The 23,466-nt window shown below is 43.4% G+C and overlaps 1 protein-coding gene across 1 annotated transcript in view; it reads right to left on the bottom strand.

Annotated features, from left to right (window-relative positions):
- LOC136753600 (protein Aster-B) overlaps positions 1-23,150 on the bottom strand; it is a 125,031-nt gene extending 101,881 nt beyond the window's left edge. Inside the window, exon 1 of the mRNA XM_066709871.1 lies at positions 23,131-23,150. The gene's annotated coding sequence lies outside the window, so the exon portion shown is untranslated. The remainder of the gene's footprint in view (positions 1-23,130) is intronic.
- Between the last annotated feature and the right edge of the window lie 316 nt (positions 23,151-23,466).

Genomic DNA, 23,466 nt, shown 5'->3' with positions numbered 1-23,466 from the left:
TGATATAAATTACAAAATGAAACTAGTGACATTTCCAGGCACTGATGTCTGGCACTTTAAAAGAAGCAGATACAGGAGATTAAATACAACAAGAACAACTGTGGTCTCCAGATAAAGTATTGCACATTTCTGCACAGTGTGAAGATACAGAAAAACTTTACTTTTAAAGTTAAACTAACTATTTAAGTGTATGTGGTACATTCTTAAAATGATTACAGTTAATTATCTATTCACGATTGATCCAAACATTGTATTTTATGTTGTAAGTCGCCCTGGATAAGGGCGTCTGCCAAGAAATAAAAAATAATAATAAAATAATAATTTTAGCTGCTCAACATGTTTTAGCTGAATGACCAATCAGTATTCTTTACATTACCTACAACCGACACATTGAGTTTCATATAAAAATGGCATCAAGTCTCAATAATGAGGTTTAATTAATTACAAGTCAGTTTTTTTCCTAGAGATTTAAAGAGACTAGGGGCTGAAGCATGAAAATACAAAGAGATTCAGTAACATCTCAGGATAAGACACAGGGAATCAGTGCAAAACCCAGTTCTCTACTGGAGTAACAAAAATCTCTCTTTAGTCTTTAATTCTTCTTCTGTTTCACTGGAAAAGAGGTGCATGGAAATATATTTCCATCATAGACTGCACTTTGATCCGATCGGCTTTTTATGATCAAGCAGGAGGATTATAATTTATGACAGCACTGCATCCATGGTATTGCACTAAACATTGTACTTAACACGGTCATCTCTGCCCGAATACAAATAAAATTAAACCCAATGCTTGTTAAGATTCAAGTTTATCATGCGAGCTAATGTTCAACGTAAGTGCATTCAGGACAGAAACATAAATTAGGACAAGGAAAAGCCACAATCTAACTCACAGCAAAACCAAATGACAACACACAGATACAACCTACGCTGCAACACTCTGGTCTAGTGAAGCTGTGCCGGCGTGACACACTGAAGTGTGTAACGGCAACCTAGACTGGCTTTCAATCTCTGACCGTAGCCCTCCTACTCTAATCCTACAACTCACACATGTACGCAACGCTGGCTTCTGTGACGACAACACCTGTCCGAAACGTTTACACGTATCTGATCCTCCCCCCGTGTCTGTACTCACCACATGATTCGAAATAGAGCGCATCACACGACGCAGCTCTCTGCCCACACAGCCGCGGTGTAGCTTGAGCGGCCCTGTCTGTGTCTGCCGTCTCCCCCCCTGTGATGCCTCTCCGTCCAGGGCTGGGCCTGCGAGTCTGTGGCTGTCAGCAACATACACTGTGTCCGTTTAACCATTAAGCCCATTGTATGTGTTTATACATTAACTCTTGAAATTAGCAGCCAGCCCTTCCGTGCTGTCACTCAGAAACCACAGACGCGACTATTTTGGTGGTTGTTTTAGTGCAGGAGTTTGTTAATCACATGGTGAAAAAGACCCAGAATAAAAGTCAAGACAAGAGTTGACTTTAATCACTCACTTCAGTCACTCCATTTAGATCACAGACTACTGTCCAACAGAAATGAATTCTTTGGTCACAATTCTGTTTCTAGAGTTGTGAGCTTTACAACCTGATTGCAAGAGCAAACCGAAAACCCACTGACCCTCCTTGGAGGTAATCATTGTGGCGATTTAAAATAACATTTTGGATGATAATTGGATGCATCAAAGTGTCACAGTTTATAGTGTATAGGTTACAGACACTTTCAATGGTCAAAACACACCTCCTTCAAATTCATTTCAGTCTTGCACAACTGCCAAGATACAGACGGGTGACAAATTAAAGGAAAACCAGACAAAGTGTCTCAGTAAGGTGTTGGGCACCACGAGCCGCCAGAACAGCTTCAATGCTCTTGGCATAGATTCTAGTCTCTGGTCTCTACTGGAGGGATGGACACCATTCTTCCAAAAGATATTCCCTCATTTGGGGTTTTGATGATGATGGTGGAGAGCGCTGTCTAACACGTCGGTCCACAATCTCCCAGAGGTGTTCAACTGGGTTGAGATCTGGTGACTGCGAAGGCCACAGCACATGATTCACATCATTTTCATACTCATCACACATTCAGTGAGCCCTCGTGCCCTGTGGATGGTACATTGTCATCCTGGAAGAGACCTCTCCCATCCCTATGTCACCATAGGATAAAGGTGATCACTCAGAATAACTTTGTCATGATTTGCAGGGACCCTTCTCTCTAAGGGGACAAATAGACCCAAACCATGCCAGGAAAATGCCCCCCACAGCATAACTGAGCCTCCGGACCTCCTCACTGTAGGGGTCCAGCAGTCAGGCCTGTCCCGTTCTCTTGGTGTCCCACACATTACTCGCCTACTTGTCGAGAATATGGTGAAGGATGACTCATCTGACCAGATCACTTTTTCCCATTTGGTGCCCAAATAATCACCCCTCTTTCAAAGTCACTCTGATCCTTTCCTCTCACCATCTTGATTCAAAATCAAGGTCAGCTGGGCCTGCTCAGCATTTTTATACCACAGAGCACGACAGGATGTTAATTGCTTAATTGTATCATGCAGTACACCTGTTTGGAGGCATCTGCACTCGTTATGTTCCTCCACTCATTTATTCATGTTTTTCCTTTTGTCACCTGTCTGTAGCTGGTAATGTTCAGACTGTACAATGCACTAGTTAGAGCTCATCTGGATACTGTGTACAGTTCTGGGCTCCACACTTCAAGAAATTGGACAAGCCAGTTGGACAAGCCATGAGAGCACTGAGGATCACCTATCAGACCTCAACCCATGGGTCAATCTCTGAACAGTTCTGGGCTCCACACTTCAAGAAAGACATCGCTGCTCTAGAGGCAGTTCAGAGGAGAGCAACCAGATTTATTCCAAGTCTGAAGGGAATGTCCTACTGAGAGACTGAGGAACTGAACCTTTTCACCCTGGAACAGAGGAGACTACGTGGGGACTTGATTCAAGTCTTCAAAATCATGAAAGGCATCGACCACATCAAACCAGAGGAGCTTTTCCAGATCAGCAGGGACACACACACCCGGGGACACAAATGAAAATTGGGTTACAAGGCATTCAAGACTGGTAGATGAGAATCATGTAATTCTGAAACATTGAAATGTGAACACTGAACCCCACAAAAGGGACTGGATTGCTGCATAGTAAAAGTGAAAGGAATCTGCAGGGATCAAATGTCAAGGATGTCAGCCCAATGTGCGTAGCCCAGCCAACCAATATCTTCTCTATAACTTATAGACAACACAATGGATGTGGCACAGAGTTTGAACACATCTAAAGGATTTTGAGATCACTGCGTACATTAAGGGCAACTCAACCAATAAATACATAGGTACATATGAGAGAGCGAAATAGAGAGAGAGAGAGAGAATAATGGCTTCATACTCATGAGGGTTAAGATATCCTAGATGAGTCACCTATAGACATTCTCTTTAAACATTGCAAGACCTCCGACGTTTCCTCAGACTCAATTATTTATTGCACTGATTCATATTACAGATAGCAGAGACAGTGGGGCCCCTCGCACTACACAACGCTCACCCGACCGTAAATCCAGCACCGCGTAACGACAGTGGCTTAGACTTTAAAACCCCAGAATGCAGCCTTTTATGCTTTTCTTCTTGCATGGCGTGGTTAATAGCTCTCAACGTGCCTTTATTAATAATTGACCAGGCGATTATCATCAACTGGTGGCTTATATAACCTGTTCAATATTAATAGTGGGCACTTCATCTCTGCATTCGTCCAGTACTGATGACAAAGCAAGGAATCAGCACTGAAAGGGGGGTAAAGTCCCTGCAGTACTCGTCTCACTCATAACGGACCCTTTCAGAATGCATCTCCGTTTAAAACGTACTGAAAAGACAGGGAAATGAGAAAAACGAAAACAAAGTCAAGCATTAAAAGAATGCAGTTGCCTGAAACAGCAGTAAACACAAATGAAAAACAAGACTGTCCAGTAGTTTGAACAGGGCAGGAGTGAGGTCAACTAAATTAATCCAAACATATACACCGATCAGCCATAACATTATGACCACCTGCCTTAATATTGTGTAGGTCCCAAAACAGCCCTGACCCGTCGAGGCATGGACTCCACTAGACCTCTGAAGGTGTGCTGTGGTATCTGGCACCAAGACGGTAGCAGCAGATCCTTTAAGTCCTGGAAGTTGCGAGGTGGGGCCTCCATGGATCGGACTTGTTTGTCCAGCACATCCCACAGATGCTCGATTGGATTGAGATCTGGGGAATTTGGAGGCCAAGTCAACACCATGAACTCATGATTCATCAGACCAGACCAGGCCACCTTCCTCCATTGCTCCGTGGTCCAGTTCTGATGCTCACGTGCCCATTGTAGGCATTTTCGACAGTGGACAGGGGTCAGCATGGGCACCCTGACTGGTCTGCGGCTACGCAGCCCCAGACGCAACAAACTGTCTTCTATCAGAACCAGCATGAACTTTTTCAGCAATTTGAGCTACAGTAGCTCATCTGTTGGATCAGACAACACGGGCCAGCCTTCGCTCCCCACGTGCATCAATGAGCCTTGGCCGCCCACGACCCTGTCGCCGGTTCACCGCTTTTCCTTCCTTGGACCACTTTTGATAGGTACTGACCACTGCAGACTGGGAACACCCCACAAGAGCTGCAGTTTTGGAGATGCTCTGACCCAGTCGTCTAGTCATCACAATTTGGCCCTTGTCAAAGTCGCTCAGATCCTTACGCTTGCCCATTTTTCCTGCTTCCAACACATCAACTTTGAGGACAAAATGTTCACTTGCTGCCTAATATATCCCACCCACTGACAGGTGCCATGATAACGAGATTATCAGTGTTATTCACTTCACCTGTCAGCGGTCATAATGTTATGGCTGATCGGTGTATGCTTTCATATATAATTTGCAGATGATAATATATATATATATATAAACTCATGCTGTTGGGCAATTAAGCTTCCTGGTTTTATTATACTTTAAGTACTTATGTCTGCAGCATTTATATTATAATAATGGTTACAGCATTCTTTGTATATAGCGTTCTGATGCAAATGAAGGGAGTACAATAGATATTAGCTGTAAGTCATTTGTATTTTTTTCTAGCAGAGTGTTTCATCTGGGTTCATATCTTCCCCTGTTTATTTTACAATCCTAATTCCTACAAACGTTCTCTTTGTGGGAGGAAACACAGAAGTGTGATTTTCGGTGCCTTACACCTGCTGTATGGCAACATTGTATCATTTCCACATCAGATTAACACTATCCAGCAACATTTGACTTTGCATTTGTTTGTGTAGTGGTTTTAACGAGGCGAAAGTATGTCATACAAATGCATGTGATTTAGATCAGATATAGAGCTCAATGGCAGGAGACTAAAACCAAGATGTGTAATTTAACCAGTTTCAAAAAACTCAAATTGTGTAGTAAAGTTAGGGATCTTGCTGTAAACTGGTCTGTCACGGGTTCTGCAACCAGCAACCAGATTAACACTAACACATTGATATCCACAACCCAAGCGCAATCAAACAGACAATTAACCTTCCACAGCTGCAGTGAACCGAACAGGCAAGGAGAAATGTAACACCATGCATTTTACGGAAGCTCTTCTCTTCTTTTTAGCATTTACAAGCCAAAGCCAAATATATTTTTCAAACACACACACATATACATATACAGACGGGTGACAAATTCACTGGCTCCCGATACCGGCACGCATTCAGTTCAAGACACTGACCCTCACCTACCGCTGTCTCAACCACACTGCACCAAGCTACCTTCAGACCCTCGTCTCCCCATACATCCCCGCTCCTTCTCATCCCTGGACCCTAAGTGGTGGAACGACCTTCCCACCGAAGTCAAAACAGCAGAGTCCTTGACCTCCTTCCGGCGATTACTCAAGACACATCATTTCAGACAGTACATGTAATTTAGTAATTTACTCTCCTGTAATATAGCACTTATACAAGGTTTTATCACACTACTTGCCTTGCTTTACTAGTACTCGTATTGTTGATATTGGAATGCACATCGAGGTCAACTGGGCCTCCTCAGCATTTGTATACATGCCACAGAGCATGACAGGATGTTAATTGCTTAATTGTATCATGCAGTACACCTGTTTGGAGGCATCTGCATTCGTTATGTTCCTCCACTCATTTATTCAGGTTTTTCCTTTAATTTGTCACCCATCTGTATATATCCTGAATACATTAAAATCTCAAGGTTTCTCATATGATGAATACATATATAAAATAAAAAGAAATACAGGCTTCTCAGATTATGTGTTGCAAATCAAATGGAGAGTATCATCAGAAGACCCAGAGTCACTGCTCTTCCACTACCACACAGACATCAACACCAAGACGAGACCCCCGGGACCCGTAACTGTAACACTGCCTCCTGCCAGCCCCACAGAGAGAGTCTGGGCAACTGGGGAAACTAAATATAGCCAATGCAGGAAAAGATAAACCACCTCATCCACCCGAGACTTCTTCTGAAGAAGAAACAAAGGCACAAACAAAGAAAACTGGCTTATTTTTGGTTTTACTTAGTCGCAGGGATGATTCGAAGTAAAAACATGACAGTAAAACCTACAGCAGAACAACGCTGAGTATATGGACTGAATAAATCTGAATTGCGGGTAGCAGTCCTTATTCCTGCTGTAGAGACCTCCGATTGTCCTGGAAAAGTTAACAGCAACTCAGTTGGTTTCTGAGTGTCACTACTCTATGTCTGTGCCCGAAACAGTTTGTTTTTATTTGCTAATACTCAACGAAGAAGCAAGGACTTAAAACAAGCGCTGAAATGCATTCCTCGATCGATTCGGTTTTGGGGAAAACAAAACAAAAGATAAACGGATGAAGACAAACACACAAAAAGAAGGCCATTCTAATTTCTCACAAAACAACAACTCCAGATTTAAATGACTCTGACAGTATTCGGTCTATTTCTTTGAATCGTTTATAGAATATTATATTGTTTTTTATCTCCCGGAATTTGAGATCTATCCAGTAAGAGTGTCACAAGTTTTCCAATTTGCTGCAAGCACTAAAACCGCTGATATAATTTTGCCAAAGAAAACCCAGCCAACTAACCAACAAAACAAACAAAAACACGCGTTTGTGCTTTGTGACCCACAGCAGTAAACTTTTGAGCAGAAACCTAGCACAAAGCGAGGCGTGGAAGTCTGTGATCTACCATTTTCTTGGCTTCCACACCAGTTTCTCAAGGTAAGACCAGGGCTGCCGAGGGGGCTGTGCAGAAGAGCCTGGGACAGTGGGGTGGGGATGGGGGGATACCTACCTACTCTCGCTCCCATGGTCCTTCTTCTCGCGCACCTTCAGCCACTTCTTGAGGAGGAAGCGCTTGCGGCGGGGGGAGGCGCTGGGTGTGGAGCAGTTGGACCAGGGGGCATCCTCGTCGCTGGAGGGCGTGATCTCGATGGAGGGCAGCTGCAGGTACTCCTTGGAGCCCGAGCCCGTGCGCCGCAGGAGCCCGTTCTCCAGCTGCTCCTTCTCGCTCAGCACGTTCTTCATGCGGCGCATCTTGAAGCGCTTGCGTCTCAGGGTGGGCGTGGAGGAGCTGGACCAGGCCACCACAGCCGAGAGGCCCCCGGGGTCGCCGGCACCGTCCCCGGGGACTTGCACCTGGAGGGCGGGGAGCTGGAGGGTCTCAGTCATGTTCTCCTTCCCTCCGGAGGGGCTCAGAGGGGACGAGGTTATCCGCAAAGGGGACGGAGCGAAGGTTAGATGTGCAGAACGGCCAGAGCTAGGATTTGAAGGTTTTCGCTCTCTTTCTGGGGGGTGGTGGAGGGTTCTTGCCAAGCTAAACCAGGTCAGGAAGAGTGCTCAAGAGGTCTAAGGTGACCAATCTTGAGCAGATCCAAGCAGTCTTGTTTGCTTTTCTTGTATCACTTGTGTTATTCAGCACTTGCTTTCAAAGTCCCTCGTTCTTGCGCTTGCGGTGAGAAAGGCCGACTCTTCAGCTTCAGAGCTCATCAGCTCCGCCAGTCTGCGTCTGCATGGTCTTTTTTAAGCTCTTTTCCAGGCCCAGATGGGGAATCCTCAGGCTCTCGAGTTGCCAGGAGATGCGTCCAGGGCTAAGAGCAGCGGTGCAAATGAAGGTAGCAGGGAGAAAGGTGGAGGAGAGGTTATATTAGACAACAAAGGGAGGGGGTTCTGTGCTCAGCCTGGCAGATGAAACCTGCATAAACACTGGCGGGGAGTGTAATTGTACTCCCAGCTCCCCCGGGACCCAGGCAGTGTTACACAGTGACGGCTGCTCTTTCTTCTCCACGGCCCGTCATGGCCCCGGGTGCAGAGCCACAGACAGAAGGCTCGCTGCGGTGGCTTCGGCTGGGTTTTCCCGCGGCCGTGCAATCCTTCAGACCCTCAGACGGGTCGCTGCGCCCCAGCGTCTCACTCGCCGCCGTCTTTCCCTCGCCGGTCCCGTGTCCTCACTCGCGCCGGGGACAGAGTCTAGAGGTTAGAGTAAGGTGATAGGGTAGGCGGGGAAGAGCACAGCTACAGCGTGTGAAGCAGACACAAACAAGACAGGGACACGCACACACACACACACGCACTCACACACACACACACGCAAGCACTCAGACATCCTCTCCTGCTGACCTTCACCTACACAGCCTACATTCAACCTAGACCCTGGATTGGGAGCTTTGTCCTTTCTGGTTCACGGACCTCAATCTGGGCAAAGCATCTCACTTGTCTACTGGGAAAGTTTTTGTTGGAGAAATGTTATTCTCCCGCTCTCTCCCGCTCTCTGACAGGCCAGTCTGCAAAAGATGCCTTTTTCAAGAGGATCTGCTTGTATCACAAAAATATAAATGGTCCAGGTGGCACTCAGAACACATTTTAGACCATTTCCTTTCCATTTCAGCTACTAGCACTACTGCTTTATATATAGGATATATATTTTTATATATAAAAACTAATGGATCATCATAGTGAAAGAGGTAATACTATTACTAGTAAACCCAGTACCAAACAGGGAGTTCCTCATTCTGTCTGTGCTGATGTGTAACCTTTACCAGCATTTTTTTTCTAAGCAAACTGTTTCACTTGAAGACATGGGGCGGGTGAGCTATCAGTAACTTCACACACACAGATACACTTTTCTTTGTTTAGTTTATGGTGTTTAACTTCCATGTTAAAACCTAGACCACAAGGCGAAACATCGCAGACAAGATCTTTGAGGGGAAGGGCTATGAACACATCTATACCAGCCTGTTGTATGAAAACAAGTTCCCGAGGAGAGAATTCTTCAGTCTAAACACGAGATTCAAAATAAACCGTTTCAGTAAAACAGAAAGAGGGAGGGGATGCTTACTGGGAAAATCCCAAACCATTTGTCGCACCCTCTCACGCTGGCTCCTGGTGACTTCAGCATGTCTCAGTACACAGAGCGACAGGTAGAAATGGACAGCGATACAGCGCTGGAGGCAGATAGCTTGACACCCTGCGGGTTTTTTTTTTCTGTGCCGCTCAGACTGGCCAAGTGCACCCTGACATAAAACACCACCACATTGTTCATCTTTCCTCCGTTCCTCTATTCCTACAATATAATTTCAAACGTGTGTGATACCTTTGGATACTAAAGAATACTCAACTGGCTTCCCGTGTGTCTGATCCAATCTGAGTGAATTTGTGCTTCATGAGATTTAATACAAAGATGATTTCTTACAGGCGCATTCAAACAATGCTATGGACAAGAAATTCAGTGTCTCAGTGGCTGGTTTTTCCAAAAACACACATGCCACCTCACACTGGAAACGGACTCAACGCCTCCTATGCTTTTGCGGTCTATAATTAACTGTACTTACATATTAACTGGCTACAAAAAGGGCTTCATGGGGATTTTTATAGAGATCAAGTAGAGACCAGACAAAACATATGCTGAGGTTCCGCATTACTTATTGCTTTAGGCATTATATTACACATTAAATCTGGCTTTGAATTAACTTCATTAGACATGCAGGGCCACTACTTTATTCGAGTGGTTTTAGAAAAAAGACCAACTCTTCTCCCCTTAATTGGAGCAATTCTGAACTAATTATCTTCCCATTATGTCTTATTATAAATCACTATTCATCTTGCAGTTCTGTTAATCTGTGGTTTGTGTTTTATGATCTTATTGAAACTCAATAATCCAATAACAAATGCACAAGTTGACACCATTTGGCTTTGCATAAACTGCTTGAAGTGGGCAAAAGAGTTCCCCATTTGATTAACAGCATATTAACGATGGAATCTTCCTTTAAATTGAGTTAAACCATGAAAACCCCAGACTGCCTTCTTCGAACGAAGCACGAGTTATTCAAATCTGTGGAATATGAACTTGGCAATTAACAAACTGAGAAATTAATTTTCCATACCGAACTCTAGATTAATTTAAATGTCAAGTACCGAAGGCTAAATACGCTCAAATCTCTCTGTGCAAACAGCACTCCTTATCGGCAAACAAATCCAGAGGGGATTCACGGACCTCTGCCCTCGCCATGTGATAAGCCTAGAGCCAATATTTACCTAGAGGTATTGCTCAAATATTTAACTACAATATCTACAGGTCAATTCAAATGCCGGCTTTAAACCACAAACTATGCTAATCGTATGCTGCTGTACAGAACAGTGTGCCTGTTAATATACAAGTGTAGCTTTCCAACACTTCTGACACTTATAAAACCACAACAAAAGGTAGTTTACTGCAAATAAATCACATGTAAATTCTCTCTCTCTCTCTCTCTCTCTCTCTCTCTCTCTTTAGTAAACAGATGAATGTCCTGACCATTTGAAATGATGTCAAGTGCACTTACAGCTTACATGTTCAATGTCTGTTTGAAACAGGGCAGAAAGCACAACATTGTGCCAGAGATTAAATTAGCGAAACACAATTCTAACAAAGTGCAGCTAAGAGATTCTTTGAGCATCCTTGTATACAACGAACTCTGTGCCACTTAACCTACATTCAGAATCAATATTACCTCGTGTCTGCTTTGATGCGGACGGTTTTCTGAGAGACTTGATCTCCTCGGCAGGCCTTACTCTTATTTTCTCCTTAATAACAACCCACACCGACTCGCAAAAGTATTCATGGGGAGAATCGGCAAAGCTTTGCTGATTCTCCTCATGAAGACTTCTGTGAGCCGGAGTGAGTTGTTATTCAAAGTTACGAAGTTACAAAGTTGCTTAGTTGCACTTGGCCTCAATCAGACATGTTATCTCTAAAAATACACTCCACTACAATATCTTGAATTTACTGCAGACCCTCTTCTGTCTACGCACAGACCTTCATTAAGAGGCATGTTCCCTCTACTTCTTTTAAAAACACTCAATCCTATTTCAACCAACCGACGTGGGACTAAAACAATGCCGGAGATTTGCATGGTGCTAAATTACTTTAATTCCAACCCAAAACAATGGTTGCTTGCAAAAGACCCATCATCAGGAGACTACGGCCGTATTCTTTTCAGGTCCTTTGACATTGCAGAACGCATTTAAAGTCTGTTCCCATTAGAGAGCGCGTTCGGCTCAGCCGATTAAGATTATTATTGTGCACCAATATATTTCAAAATGGACTCAGCTGAACACATTTCAGTTTTGAGGTAATGTTAGCGATTTAAATGAGACAAATTATTCCTGTTAGGATATTCCAGGAGGCCTACACTAGCCTCAGGGCATTGTATTTATTCAAATATGTAGCATTGGCAGCATTTTCATACAAAATCATTATTGCTTTTTTATTGCAAACAAATACATCCGTGAATCGAATGCAGTCTCCCTCTCGATACAAAACTCTTAATTTCACCACCACAGCTGGAGAATATGCGTTGGCTTGGATGAGAAATGTTCCTCATATTTTAATGCATCGTTTGGTCGCATTTCACAGCTGACACCTCCCGGCTCATTGCGTTTGACTGGCAGTGTGGTGAAGGCAGCGTCTGATCACATAAACCAACCTCACGTAGTGTAGCGGAGCCTATTGTGGGCAGAAACGCACTGCTCCTGATGCCCCTGCCACTGGCTACACAAAAGCAAAGGGCATGCATTATAAATAAAGACAGGGTTTTAATTTAAAGCTGCACACATCTCATCTGCTCTTCTGAAGAGACACACAAAAGTAAACACCTCTGCTGTCGACATGAATAAATGAGGAGGCGCTTCTCGAGGCGTGATCGCATATTACCAGTCAGGGGAGATTAATGAGGGCGGGGGCTCTGCAGGTGTTCCTGAAACAGATCCCCCTGTGCAGCTGCTCTGCAGGCCCCCAATTCTTCTTTTTGTCAAACGCAAGCACGGCTGATTAAAAATGTACAGGCCTGCGTTTTTCCTCAGGGGGATCACTAGATGAAACCGTAACATTAGCCGACTTCAGTGCACTGGACCATAAAGTATGGTATTAATAGAGATTTGGATTCAGACATCTGGCGCTGTACAGCACGCGTCTGCGACTGAGAAACGGCTGGAATATTTATCCGAGAAGTAAACAGCATGTCACCACTTTCCTCCTGTTGCCTTCAGGAGCCATTCGGACCGCCAGGTGGGATACGAGTGATCGTCACAATGAGACTGTTGTCTGTGTGGTCTTATTCCCTTCGATTCCCTTCCCAGGAGCATACCTATATAGCACGTGTCAGGATGTGACTGATCTAACCGTTCCATCCAAGGAGGAAAGTTTAGCAGCACCTTGGTCTTTGTAATTTTAGAGACACTGCTGCATTGACAGACTGCGCACGTCTGGAAAGATTACAGCAAAGATCTTTCTAAATTGTTGGCACCAGCAACAGCATTCTGGAAGAAAACAATATCTGTGGAAAGGGGTAGTAGGTTTAATTCCTTCCTTCTTCTATTTACGGAGAAGGCGTTTTCACAGACAGGCTGCCTGATGAACTGAGGAAAATGTGGCAGAATCACATGAGCTGTACAGATTTACCATACAATGGTAACTCTCACTGTGCATGAAAGACAATAACAAAGTGTCACTTCTGTGTGAAGATAATGAGATACTTTTGAGAATGAAATACAATACCAAGATGTGAACTAAAACCTATGCACCTACATATACATTGTCCTGAATGCTTGCTTAAGAGTGAAAAGAATTTAATATAATTGAACGTGGATTAAAGATGGCTCAGTCTGTCACAGTACTTAATAACTGACTAAGCTTTAGCAGCTCAATTGAATGCCTCCTCGTTTCATTTAAGTATTATGCTCTACCATTGTGTGGCACGTATGGCAGATACACACTGTCGAGCAGTGAGAACTACACAATACTGTAGAATACTTTTTGCTTAGGAGAAAAACATAGCTACCAGTTTTCTGAAAGTAACTGAACATTTAACAGAGGAGACTACATGGGGACTTGATTCAAAATCATGAAAGGCATCGACCACATCAAACCAGAGGAGCTTTTCCAGATCAGCAGGGACACACGCACCCGGGGACACAAATGGAAATTGGGCTTCAAGGCATTCAAGACAGAGAACAGGAGACACTTCTTCACACAGAGAGGCGTCACAATCTGAACAAACTCCCCAGCGATGTGGCTGAAGAGACAATTTGGGAACATTCAAAAACAGACTGGATAGGATCCTTGGATCACTTTGATTAATGGATGCCAAACGAGCACGATGGGGCGAATGGCCTCCTCTCGATTGGACACTTTCCGTGTGCATCTTGGCAATCACTGAACAAAGCAAAGCAACAATGATGAATGACGGATGAACAATACAGTGCAATTAAATGTAATGCTTGTTAAACTGGAGTTCTACGCCTCCTTAAGACACATCAGTTTAGAACACATCTTTAAATCTTCTGTTATAAAATGATTTTCACAGTGAAGTTGTCCCTGGTATCCTAATTGTTTAGAACATTGTATGTTAGTGATCATAAAAAAAAAATCATTTAACCACATCAGTTACAAACTGCATCCTTTCAATAAGTAGTTTTCCTACAAGTGAAACAATCTTAACTTCACAGTCACTTTTATGTTGATGCCCCTTAGAAATGCATTGTTTCATGATTTAGTTGGTCTGTGTTTTCTCAAAGCAACAGTGTGGCAGATATGGAATGACATACTATGCCGAGAGAAAGAAATGTGCTTCTCGAACAGCATCCCCATTCCCGAGCATCATGTGTGGACTGAGGAATGTCAGCACGCACTATTTTAATACGATTACAGGTGTTAAGCGTTTTCTCTTGTGTCAAAGAAATTGAAATGGCACAGAGTGAAGGCCAACACTTTCCACTTTCGCCAGCTATGAGGATCTCAATAAAACTGACTTTTAAATGTCTCTGCTAAGCCACAGACAAAAACTGGGTCTACATCATTTGCACAAAAAGCATGTCCTCCGCCAGACCGACAGCAGGTTCATACACATTCCAGTCTTACTTAAAAATATAATTAGCTGACTGTAAACCTTTCCTTTAGGGGATATGTGATTCAAAAAAGCAGATTTACTTTCCTATATATACACACATTTGGGAGTTAAACATCCCTGTCATAATGTAATAACACATCCCTGTAGAGCCATGTCTCGCACGCTTGTCCATAAGTGTCTCTGCTCTCCTGGTCAGCCAACAAAACAAGGACAATCCAGCACTTTTAGTCTTCAGATGACAGGAATTCAGGAGGTTGAGGGAAAGATTTCCATCTCATTTCCCAGTGAAACATGTCACAGATATTGTGTTTCCTCACGTTAAATGTAATTACAGAACCATAGAACCAGCGTCATCAGGCTTCAAGCTGATGTGGGTGAATCTTAATCAAATGAAAATAGTATGGAAGCAAAATGCAAAATATAAATAACTAGGGCTGCAAGGAAGATTACAATTTGACCTTGACTGGTTAGGAACGCATTACTGAAGCAGGAAGGACTTTCGCGTGTAACAGGACTGTAAGAGAGAGGGCGCTATATCACTGGCAAATTCTGACATTAAAGACCCATCACTGGATGACACAGGCGAGGGGGCTTCTGCAAATAGAAATAACCCTGTCAAGTAACATAATAAAGAAACTAAATCGAAAGGTTGAATCTGCCACACAAGTTCAATTTCGTTTTAATCTGATTTCATATAGTATTCAAATGTTGTAACATTGCGGTTTACAGGACAAAAGAAAGCACTGCAGATTCCCGAACAAAACAAGAAAGCTTCAGAAGCGAATACCTGCTCAGAGAACAAACCGTCAGCCTCTCAGACGCAGTGCTATAAATAACTTGTATTTTTATTAGGAGTAATATTGTTTCTGTGCAAACAATACTACCACTTTCTCTACACGGGCCCCCTATGGCCCTCTGATCTTTCGCGTGGTCTTTCCTGAAGCACATGGAATGACATGAGCCCGACACCAGGGTAGGAACCAAACAAAGCTACAAAAAATACAACACACCAGACACACGCAGCCTTTCAGTGCAGGGCGGGCAAAAAGAAGGGCAAGGGCAATTATCTTAATAAGCGTGCTCTGTAACGCTTAGAGAGCTCCAGAACAGGTGGCCTCATTACAGACGAGGAGAGCTGCCGATCCCACGACCCAAACCTCTCCGCACGCCAAGCCTGGTGCGGCAGCGAACTGTTGATCCCAGACTCTCATTCTGACACAGCATCGCACACGAACGGTCCTCCTTTATACCACAATATAAGGTCTATTATGCAGGAGTCTCTACTGCGCAGAAAGCCGAAAGAGTGTGGCGACACATCAAGAAGATGTCAACATATAAATCCGCTGCATCACCCCGGACTTTCCATGTAAGTCAAGTCTGCTGCAAGTCATTATCGACGCACAATCACTGCAGACCGAGACGGGAACTTCATTATTTGATACAAGCTTTCAATAGTTCATGAACTATTCGTCTGACCGTATAAAGTCATCGACTGTACCGATGGTGTGATTCATTTGAGTACCATGATCTATAATTTTCAAATGCATGTTATCTTCTATGCATCACATAAAATCAATACCAAACTTAAATACACGCATATAAAAAGTAAAGTTTGACATTATTTTTACTCCAGCGATCGTTGATGTTCATTGCAGCTTTATCTGCATTATCCAGTAATGTCTCACTTCCTTCTTAAACGTCTATATCTCACAGAACTTGCCACCAGAGCTGTCAGTATTTATAAACGCTGCTGTGAAACATTCACTTTCACACATTTTTGATGTGATGGTAATGTTTTGTGCTCACATATGTGTTGCTGGCCGGGGCTATATTTATCTCTGGTGCATTCATAACACTGAGTGATACAACACATTTATATGAGCTTTAAAAATAAATTAAGAGTGTTAGGCAAATTGCTTTCTGTTCTTCGTAATACAGACATTACAGTGGACTGTAACTAATCTGCTTATTGTTACTTTTTGCAAATCTATATAATATAAAGCACAGAGGTGTTCATATTATGCGAATAAACGTCACCAGTCAAAGCCATATTACACATTCAAAGCTGTATAGCTGATGAAACATTTAATCTTGGGTTGTGCAAAGGTCAAAATGCTCACACTTGTATAGACTGACTCCTCTTCTGAATGATAGTGAACCTCTGAATGATAGTGTAGCTTTCTTATGGTTTTTACAGGGTGAACGAATAGTATTACCTACAGTTCTCAACACATCATAGATGAGGTTAAACATTTCCAAAAGGAAGTGGCCGCCTGACGGAGCACATCAGGGGTTAAAAACCAAAAGCAGCTCCTGTTGTGTTTATTTTCTTGACGTCCGAGGGCGTGATAACAGACCATCGCTGGTCACCACTTCCTACAGAGGCGACGTCTCAGTCTGCTGTGTGTGTGTGTGTGTGTGTGTTAATGTATGTGTGTGCGCTGCCTGTCTGCATGGACCTGGTCACACGCCAGTTACAGTGTGAGCCGCCTGCCACCGCTCAGGAGCTGCCCCGGCACAATGGGCACTGTGTGCTTCACCCTGGGCGCCCGCTGAGCCACTACAGGCATGAAAGTGTGCGTCACACTGTGGCAGAAACAGACCCCGGTCCAGGAGTCTCGCAGCCCCACAATGCTTTTAGTCTCCAGCAAGCAAAACGGAGAGGGTTGTTTTAAACCCCATGTGGACAATTAATTATCCCAGGTCAAGCACCAGAACAGCTGCAAGAAATAAATAATCTGAAGTATTTGCCCAGGTTTTCCAATAACACAGCTTTTGTGTTTGGCTTTTGCTTTGGCCGAGGTGAGAAAAGTCATTGTGCGGAGGTTATTTATTTATATTTATACTATTGTTTATAAATATATAAAGTGCCACATGAAATTCAAATTGAGACATGTCCTTTCTGATGTTTTCTGTTGCCATGACAGAGTCTAAGAGATTTAGTATAATCATCGTCTGATTTTGTAACTGACCGGCATTGACCCACAAAGAACCTCATCTCAAGCATTCAAACAACGCCGCCCAGTCAAAAACTTCAAAGCGGGTTTAGAAAAACATTGCATTTGTTAATAGAAACAAATAGCTAGTATAGCAAATGTGAAATGTTGTGCAAGAATACACACTGGCTGTTTTCGCTGCAATGTTTGCCCTTGACAGAAGTCACGAACTTGGCAAACGAAAGCTTCTAGATTACAGCAACAGAAACAAGCAACGGCAAAGCGCAGGCAGAGCGGTCAGGTAAGAAAAGCAGAATTACCTCGTAAACCAGTAAACACTACTTCTTCAGATGGATGCTGAGACCGGCACGGAGCCCACTGTGTCAAAACTACATTTCCACAGAAAGCAAAGCTGAGATCCCTGGAACAAATTTACCAACCGTCAGCTTCTCCTCAACTACTCAAGTGTGTTGGGAAAACTGACCCTGCTGATGAGTGATGCAGGAAGAGAGATGCTGTAACTTAAATCTGGACTGACTGACTAGTACGAGACTTGAGCCAGTTGAGGCAAGGGTCACGGAGAGCACCAGACTTTCCTGTCATGTGTTTCAGTGTTCTCTCTCTCTCTCACACATTTCAACACACGGGAGCAGGTATTTTTTCCTTTCCTCTCACCTCAGACGCAGGTGTAAATTCAGCTCGAAGCGAAAGCGTGTCGCTCCAAACAGGAAGAGTAACCGTTCAGAGAGCCAATTTTAAAACGAGCTGACTGAAAGACCAGCTCCATTTAAAAAACTGAAAACAAACAAGCAAACAACCATATTTGCGTCAGACGATTCATGCAGTTTTTAAGTGATTCAATCTCTCCTCATAAACCTCTCCTGTAGCTGGCATCATGCGCTGTAAGTAAAGGCAGCGAACACAAGGATCATTAACCGAGTTAGGCGGAGATCAAACAGTGGTGTTCTTCATCAAACCATGGGAAAATAAGACGGGGAGTAAAGACACTCTGTGTGCATTTCTATAATTAAACCTACATCTGGGACTGTGGTCACAAGTACCTGTCGGGGAGCTGCTAGCAACACAGTGCCCAAGAGCTTTCAAAAGGAGACGTAGATGCTAAATTTATATAAGTACAGAGTCTGGAAATTGAGTATATTGGGTGTGGTACAAAGACGTTCAGCCTTGCTCTGCTAGCACTGTGCTACACGACAGATGTTGCCACATTTATACTCTTAAATAGGGTGTGTGTAAACGTTTGACAGCAGCTGCTTAGATCTGCACTGACTTCATACAGGAGAACTACACAATTTGACCCAAGACATCACAAAACAGCTCGGTTTCAAATGGAGGGTGAGAAAAGGTGCTAACACAGAAAAATATATATAAAAATCACCCCAGATTTGCATGAGATTGGGATTTTCAGGTTTTGGTTGTGGCAGCTATCGAATATTTCTGAAAAAACTCGACTGTATAGACTCCTGAACGCCGTTTATCGAGTGTGTACAAAAAACAAACCTGCTGCAAACAGTAAGAATGATGGAATCGCCGGCAGTCTTAATATATTCTGTGGGCTAATTTTAGAAAGGAACAAATGTGTAAATCCCAGCCAGAGTCAGCACCATCAGGGGAACTCTTTGTGTGGAGACTCGCCGGGCCATTACTTCTGCATTTCTCGCGGCGCGGCGCAGGCATCAATGGGCGCAGTGTCCCCGAGCTGGCCCGAGAGCGGCCGCCGGACACAGCGTGAGTCCCTCACCAGAGCCCAGAGAGAAGCGCATTTCCATCATGAAGTGCTCGAGGACAGAAATAACGATAGAAATAAACAGCAATGCTCGTTACTATAGTGCAAGGCAGGGACAGAATTCACTTTTGGCAAAACCAAAGTAAAAGTATACCAAGTAGTTACTGTCCTCGACACCGGGGGAGGAGTTGTGCAATTGAGTTGTGTTGATTGAGCCCCCCCACATGACCTGGAATGCAAAAGGGTTTGAATTTGCTCGTATATAGAGATCAACTAATGATCAAAATGAATGTTTACAAAATAAACACGGGCTGTAGTTCATTTTAGGTTCAATACAGTAATCTGTGTCTTGAACAGGACATAGTTTTATTTTTAGATATCTAATGTAATGAGTAAATACAGAGGGCAATGTGTACACAGGCAATATTTTCATTGGATAGATAGGCATACTTTTCAATTATTTTGATGGCATGAGTGATATATATTTATTTAAACAAGGTTGCTTCTGATCATTGGGTTTACTTTACCAATAAAGCCGGTGATATTTGTGAAATGTGCAAGAAGCAAAAGAGACAAAATTGCACTTCAGCGCAGGAGGAAATGCAATCAGTTACGTTTAGCTTAGGTTAGACTTTCAGTCTGTACCAATTGCACATCCCACAACCTTCCTCCTCCAGCACAGTTTAAAATAATTGAAATTCTAGGCAGAGCATTAAAAGAAAGGTTCCCATTGTCTGCAAGTGACACAGGATGAATGCTAGGCTAAACAAGTGTGTTGGGAATGAGATAGATGGCTCCAAAGGTAACTGAGTTTATGTCGGACTGCACAGGTAAGCACAGCTCCAAGACAAAGGGCCAGATTAAATCAAAATTTTGACCAACCCGCTAACAGAAAACTACAGAATTGTACTCAGTTGCGGCTTCATTTTTAGTACGATGCCAATTTCTTCTAATCATAAATCTAACTGCTGTGATGTACAGGTTTGTAGTTTGCTATTGCGGGTGGATCAAAGTTTTGATTTATTCCGGCCCAAAGTCAAATACTTTATTTGTCTCGCTCTCTGCAGAAGTGGCAGATTGTCAAAAACAAGACAACTGTTTCCAAAAAGTTACTAAAATCTATGCGTTTAGGTCAGACATGTACGGTCAGAAAAATGAAAGCCATCAGTTGACTTGAAAGTTGGTGACACTGTGGCACAAAAAAAGGCTACGAAGTGACACCAGGGGCTGGATTAAATCAAAACTTTGACCCACCCGCTAACAGAAGACTACAAACCTGTACATCATAGCGGTTACATTTATGATTAGAAGAAAAATTAGTATTGTTCTAAGTACAGTTCTGTAGCATTCTATTAGCGGGTGGGTCAACGTTTTGATTTAATCCGGCTCCAGCTCAGATCTGATTTTTAGCTACTGAATATTGATTTGTGTAGACATCTGGTTATAGAATATGCTTCAATATAGCTCACTTCAGTTATCCCAGATGTTCATATGTGCAGATTTGCTCTGTCGTTTGAAGGCCCATACCTCAATAGGATGTGTTACAAAACAGTAATACTAAAAAATATTTTTGTTTACATACCAATAACTTTACAACACCTTAGAAGTCTACATATACCTCTGGTAAGGTGTTACAAAAGTCTGACTTGACTCAAATAGTATTTTTTTGTGCTTTTTGAGACTTTATCATATAACTATAGCCAACGTGACAGGGTCTCCAAAAGATGGATTGAAATGAGAAATCCAGTGGGTTTTCAGAAGTATCTTGTGTCCATTATCGGGTCTAAAACAGGGGTTTTCACTGTAATTTGGTCAGTATCTTCTCAGTTCCTCCCTCTTCGGTTTCAGTACATTTCCAGCTGTACCAACAACTTTAGGCAGCACTTGGTGACTTATTACATAAGTTTTAAATCACATTTTACAGTTCCCAGAAGGTGACATACTGAGCCACGGCTTTCCCTGTTAATGCTTGGCAAACCATGTAAAACACCAACGATCCTCTGCTGAAGTTCAAAGTTTGCCCTTTAAATGTCTGAACTGGTAACTATAACGTGTGCAAATGTAAAGCACACTTTTGAGAAAAGGTGACAACAGCAACAAGCACAAAAAGGCTGTGAAGTGAAAGCAGCTCATGAAGGCCCCAAATGTGCAACATCCCGTATGGGGTTTAAAACCACAAACGATGATTGTTGAAAGAGTTCTGTGTGTAACCTTTTCTACACAGACGAAACGCCAGTTGCCAACGGCCTGGTTACTCTGTAAAGCATGTAGGAGAGGAAGTAGAGCCACATAATCTGCATTCCGGAGCTAAAATGACAGAGACAAATGACGGGGAAGTTGGCAGAGCCTTGGTAGAGCATATCCCAGCAGCACGCGGCCGCCATGTGTCTCCAGCAGCTGGGAGGACAGATTCACACACGGTGAATTCAATGGATTGTTTTCGCAACTCCAGCTCTAAACCGGCACCATCATTTCAGAAGGATAAGAAGCTTTGCCTTCGAATGCCAAACACAAAAGTCGAAATCCATCTGAGAACGCTCCTACGTTTTAATACTGAACAACGGTGATGCTCGTGTAATTTCTGTTTAGTGAAAGATTTGCAAACGTTCACACTTGTCATTGCTCTGTGCACCAGAATTGTGCCGACCTCTACTTTAAAACAGGGGGAAAAAAGCAAAGGAGACATCGATTAGCCGATGAAGTGATAAATCAACAACACAGAAACACAAAAACAGACCGCGAACGTGATTTCTCTCAATTTAGCCGGGAGCTGGAGCTGGCAATCCTTCAAAGCGACCCACAAAGCCCGTCTTCCTCGAGTCTGTTGCTGGTGTGTTAGTGGACACAGCTGCTTTCTACCAAGAGGCACAGAAATGGCAGCAGTAAACAGTGTGCGATTGACGAGTAAATTGAGTTAACTAACCCCACCAGAAAGACAGGGTTTCTTTTCTATTTTTGCAGAGCTCCAATCCTTTAATTGAAATGTCTCCAACTACTCTGTTACTCCAAAATAAACAAGCTTTAAACTGCCAATTATCCCTTATCATACTAAACCCATAATGTCAGGCTGAGCAGTAAAGCCCTTCTAAGACAGAGACTCAAGACACCACCATGTCTTCATGTCACTCAAAATATCAAACAAACGCACACAGCAGCTTCTCCGGCTCACATTCACCGAAAAATGGGTTCATTTGAAAAAGAAACAAAACAAAAATCCACTTGTATCCTAGACAGGCGTTTTCGTTGTTATTATAGAATCAGTTTAGGTAGGACGTCCCTCAAAACAGATCTCACTCGATTGTGCGAACTGCAGCCCAGGTCCGAAACTTTCCAACTACAAACCCTGTCTGGGGAATCGAATCCTCTGCTTTCACTTTTACCAGGTGCACAAATGAAGGTCTGCTGAGACATTAGATAAACTTGTACAAGATGCACAGGATGTCCACATATAGAATATAAACACTGGAATGGACTCAGGGCTGAGACACAATCCCAGGTGCTGGAGCTCAAGTACTCATGGGTGGCACTGAGTCACAGATTGTGTCCTATAATAAGAAACAACACAAGTAGTGTCAGACCAATGAGTGCATGCACATATTGTGCATGTAGTTATTAAAACAAACAGTATTTCACCATCTGTGTTTGGCAGATTATTCCCAAAATACCCACCAATTAAGTTTGTTTAGGAAGAGACTGTTACATTACAAAACAAAAACAAGATTTATGTTGTTGTTTTCTGTTTTGTAGCAGCTGCACCAAACATGAACTGTGCAGTGGACTGAGCAAGACCACAGAGATTAAAAACAGTGGGCAATAAACGATCAATACACAAGATGAAGACCACCTAATCATACAAAGCAGAATCATCTCTAGAGCACAGCACCCCAGAGCACAGCGCTGCTCTCAAACCCGACTGACCTGCAGGGCCAACTCCATCACTCCGCCTCCCCTACTACACAACTGCACAAACAAAGTAGCAACAAATCTCACACTGTCACTATAATAGCCGCTCCTGGAGTACGAGACGCAAAAACTGTTACAGAGAAACACTCCTCCTACCTCTGCAGGCGCCCTGTGCACGCCGGGTCCAGCCTCGTCTAGCGCCCGTGTCCCACCATCAAGAGACGAGCATTTAACGCACTTTATTTCTGCTCTACTTTGCAGATTTGCTTTTCTTGCCAGGCAGGGTCCACCAGCCGGTCAGGGGGACTGCCAACTCTCATGCCCCGCAAGCCTGGCGCCTTCCTCCCCTCCTCTGTGACCCAGGACGCGGAAGTTCTGGCCAATGTCAGCTCGTCTCACATTTTTTAGGATGAGGCGCAGTTTCGTTTTAACTTGGGCTGAACTTCTCTCATGCGCTGCCCTGGTCCCCCGCCATAGCACATCCCGGCAGTG

This window comes from Amia ocellicauda, chromosome 1 (assembly GCF_036373705.1).
Source record: "Amia ocellicauda isolate fAmiCal2 chromosome 1, fAmiCal2.hap1, whole genome shotgun sequence".
NCBI classification, from domain to species: Eukaryota; Metazoa; Chordata; class Actinopteri; order Amiiformes; family Amiidae; genus Amia; species Amia ocellicauda.
Note: the sequence above shows the minus strand (reverse complement) of the source record. Positions and strands in the feature narration are given on the sequence as shown.